Here is a 5051-nt window from a genome sequence, read left to right on the forward strand (position 1 = left end):
TGATCTACAAGCTCACAACGCTGCGACGCGTTGTGGGCTTGTAGATCGACTATTTTCAGCAAGTGTAAAATCTGTCCGACAAAATTAATTTTAGTCGACTAAATCACCTGTAGATTTAGTCGACTAAAATTGCGTGACATTTAATCGACTACAACTAGACTAACACTAAGACATTCCAGGTGACTAAAATGTGACTAAAACTAAATGTAAACTATTCAAAAGACTATGACTAAAACTAAAATCAAAATGTTCTGCCAAAAACAACACTGCTCTCAACTATTTTCAAATGTCTCAAGTGTGTTTTGTGTGTGGTGTTTTGTAATACTAATCAAAATCAACATAACTAAAGTTTTCAAATAATTGCAGTAAAAGTGCATTTGAAGTAAAAGTATATTGGAAATACCTCAATACCTTACCTTACTTAAAAGGACAACTTAAACAATTAGGTTCATGTTCTATAGGTTGTTATTAGAGAAACTAAAAGATGAGTGTTTATTTTTTTCATTTGCTGCTTTCTTTCGAGCATGGGGCTAAATATGTATTTTTTTACAACATTTTATAGCGATTCATTTTTTTAAATGCTACTATAGTCCTAATAAACCCCAGGAAATTTAATCTGGCCACAAAACATCACGAGATCTACTGAATGTGCGTCAAACTGACATATTGAGCCTATGACACACATAAGTGTGGCTTCCCCCCAGTATAGGCTACCTTCATATTCAGTAGATCCTTTGATTTTTTTTGTGGCCAGATGTAATTTCCTGGGGTTTATTATTTAGGACTATAGTAAATAATAATAAAAAAAATCGCCATAATATTTTGTAAAAGAATACATATTTAGCCCCATGCTCGAATGCCCCCGCCCCCCTGTAAAAAAACAGCTAAAATCCCTAAAACGAAAGAAAGCAGCAAATGAAAAAAATCTTTTACTTTCTCTAATAACATCCTAAAACAAGTTTAAAGTAGGCCTATACTTGAGTTCCTGTATACTTATATACTACTTACTTTACAGTTTACACCACTGGATAAGATAAAATGAAGGTAGAAGAATAGCATTAATAGGAATGACTGCATAGATTTATATGCAGAAGATGTCCAGTGTGAGACAAGGGCCCTATTTTCGCCCTTATCACTAAACTTCTTTATAGCCTTTTCACTATTTTGAAATCACACACCGATCTACAAGTTCACAATGTGTCGCTGTAGATCGGCTATACGCTATACGGTATGTGAAGTATTTAATGTTTTTCAAAATAGTACAAAACGGCAAAGAAGTTTAGGTATAAGGCACTGGCAACATAAGTATGAATTGTATTTTCCTTTGATCTTTTCATCTGATCTCTCTATCTCTCCTCCTGTGTTTCACTCTTAACCCATTCTGAACGGGAACCCATTTTGGTGTTAGCATCATGTTATGCTTTAGCTATTGAAAAATAGCAGATCTACAAGCTCATAGCGCGCCACCGAGTGGCGCGCTACGAGCTTGTAGGTCTGCTATTTTTGAAAAATCGAAGAACGACTGACATTTTTAGAATCTGATCTCAGGTCAGAATGGGTTCATCAGACCAGTGTGTGTCCAGTGGAAACCTTGTATGAATCTGATCTCAGGTCAGAAATAAACTGCTGAATTTCCACACACAGATCTATAATGGTCGATCATTTAATTTTCTAAATATGCCCACTATGATATATCTTCTATCTCTCCTTGTTCTCTCTCTTCTTCATCTTCCTCTCCTTCCAATGTTTGCCCTCCTCATGATACCTCCTCCTGTTCTGTTTGTTTTGCCTTAAACTGCCCTCAGTGTGTGTGTGTGTGTGTGTGTGTGTGTGTGTGTGTGTGTGTGTGTGTGTGTGTGTACAGTGTGTGTGTGTGTGTGTGTGTGTGTGTGTGTGTGTGTGTGTGTGTGTGTGTGTGTGTGTGTGTGTGTGTGCGTGCGTGCGTGCGTGCGTGCGTGCGTGCGTGCGTGCGTGCGTGCGTGCGTGCGTCTCAACAGTTACTGTTGCTGTGTGTTTGTTCATGGTGCAAACATCTGACTCAACCTCTTAACCTGAAGCAAGTGGCACAAGTGTATATTTGGTGGGGAGTGTCACTGCAGTCGCCCTACACACACACACACACACACACACACACACACACACACACACACACACACACACACACAGGCATTCTGTTAGTTTAATGGACAGTGCTAAGTGGCTTTTCGACAGACTGTTTCCTTGTCTGGCCGTTGATTGAATCCTGTGTGAACCTTCCTTCCTGTGTCTCCAAAAACACACTTAGATAAACAACGCTACCAGAGGTAGAGACTAGAGAGAGATATAGGTGACACAAACATGGAGAGAGAGAGAGACAGAAACAGACACACAGAGAGAGAGAGAGAGAGAGAGAGAGAGAGAGAGAGAGGCATTTAGGACCCACAATCATGCACTTGTTTAGTCTAAAGCTTAATTTATACTCCATTGCACATAAACTATATAGGCTTTGGTTTAGTTGTATACTGCATGGAGTGCTTGTGTTTTACGAGGATGCTTCAGCAATACAAGAATGGTATTGTGTTGGTCAGTAAAACTATTGCATTGAAGAAGTAATAGTCAACCTGCATGTGCACTTAAGCCTCTCCAGATGATCCAAAATGCAGCAGCTCGCTTGGTCTTCAACCAGCCAAAATTCTCACATGTCTCCCCCCTGCTCCGCTCCCTCCACTGGCTCCCGGTCGCTGCCCGCACAGAATACAAAACTCTGATGCTGGCATTCAAAGCAACCAAAGGTATGGCTCCCCCATATCTTGCAAGTATGATTGAACCCTACAAACCCTCCCGCGCACTCAGATCAGCCAAAGCAGGGAAACTGGAAGTACCCTCACTAAAAACCCTGGGACAACGCTCCACACGTCCCAAACTCTTCTCCCTTCTGGCTCCAAAACTGTGGAATGCACTTCCCATTGCAGTCAGAACTGCAGCATCACTCCCAATCTTCCGTCGTAGCCTGAAAACCCACCTTTTCAGACTCCATCATGGCCCATAGCACTTACCCTAACCCCTTAGATAGCATTTCTGTTGGCTTAGATAGCATTTGACACAGACTTATAGCATGTTATGTAGACAGCACTATAATTGTATTGTATATAGTCATAGCACGCCATAGTACATATGTATAGCATAGTAGTAAATATAGTTTATATGTATAGTGTATGTATAGCTTCATTATATAGATATTCCACTGTTACTTTCTGAGCTTACGCATGTTTCATGATAAATGCTTTTATGTGATGTATTCCCATGCTTTTGTTCTTGCTTAAATGTAAGTCGCTCTGGATTAAGAGCGTCTGCTAAATGCCTAAATTGTAAATTGTAAATTGTAACCTGCATGTAGAAAAACAGAAAACGAAGGGCACCTCTTTCAATTGAATTGTTAGTGTTATAGGCTAGCTAGCTTGCTTTGTATGTTCTTATGTAAGGATTTGTGGAGGAGGCAGAGAGCAGGATCGAAGGACCATACATCGCCCACACACACACACACACACACACACACACACACACACACACACACACACACACACACACACACACACACACACACACACACACCCCGCACAAGGCCACATGTTGAAGGATGCGGCTTTACTGAAACACACTATCTTCATCGCTGTGCGGACTGCAGTCTTCATCGCTGTGTGGACTGCAGTCTTCATCGCTGTGCAGACCACAGTCTTCATCACTGTGTGGACTGCAGTCTTCATCGCTGTGTGGACTGCAGTCTTCATCACTGTGTGGACTGCAGTCTTCATCACTGTGTGGACTGCAGTCTTCATCGCTGTGCAGACTGCAGTCTTCATCACTGTGTGGACTGCAGTCTTCATCACTGTGCAGACTGCAGTCTTCATCACTGTGTGGACTGCAGTCTTCATCACTGTGCAGACTGCAGTCTTCATCACTGTGTGGACTGCAGTCTTCATCACTGTGTGGACTGCAGTCTTCATCACTGTGTGGACTGCAGTCTTCATCACTGTGTGGACTGCAGTCTTCATCACTGTGTGGACTGCAGTCTTCATCACTGTGCAGACTGCAGTCTTCATCACTGTGTGGACTGCAGTCTTCATCACTGTGTGGACTGCAGTCTTCATCACTGTGCAGACTGCAGTCTTCATCGCTGTGCGGACTGCAGTCTTCATCACTGTGCAGACTGCAGTCTTCATCACTGTGCAGACTGCAGTCTTCATCGTTGTGGACTGCAGTCTTCATCACTGTGCAGACTGCAGTCTTCATCACTGTGCAGACTGCAGTCTTCATCACTGTGCAGACTGCAGTCTTCATCACTGTGCAGACTGCAGTCTTCATCGCTGTGCGGACTGCAGTCTTCATCACTGTGCAGACTGCAGTCTTCATCGCTGTGCAGACTGCAGTCTTCATCACTGTGTGGACTGCAGTCTTCATCACTGTGTGGACTGCAGTCTTCATCACTGTGTGGACTGCAGTCTTCATCACTGTGCAGACTGCAGTCTTGATCACTGTGTGGACTGCAGTCTTCATCACTGTGTGGACTGCAGTCTTCATCACTGTGCAGACTGCAGTCTTCATCACTGTGTGGACTGCAGTCTTCATCACTGTGTGGACTGCAGTCTTCATCACTGTGTGGACTGCAGTCTTCATCACTGTGTGGACTGCAGTCTTCATCACTGTGTGGACTGCAGTCTTCATCACTGTGCAGACTGCAGTCTTCATCACTGTGTGGACTGCAGTCTTCATCACTGTGTGGACTGCAGTCTTCATCACTGTGCAGACTGCAGTCTTCATCGCTGTGCGGACTGCAGTCTTCATCACTGTGCAGACTGCAGTCTTCATCACTGTGCAGACTGCAGTCTTCATCGTTGTGGACTGCAGTCTTCATCACTGTGCAGACTGCAGTCTTCATCACTGTGCAGACTGCAGTCTTCATCACTGTGCAGACTGCAGTCTTCATCACTGTGCAGACTGCAGTCTTCATCGCTGTGCGGACTGCAGTCTTCATCACTGTGCAGACTGCAGTCTTCATCGCTGTGCAGACTGCA

The sequence above is a fragment of the Protomyctophum parallelum genome, assembly GCF_964188405.1.
Source record: "Protomyctophum parallelum genome assembly, chromosome: 13".
Lineage (NCBI taxonomy): Eukaryota > Metazoa > Chordata > Actinopteri > Myctophiformes > Myctophidae > Protomyctophum > Protomyctophum parallelum.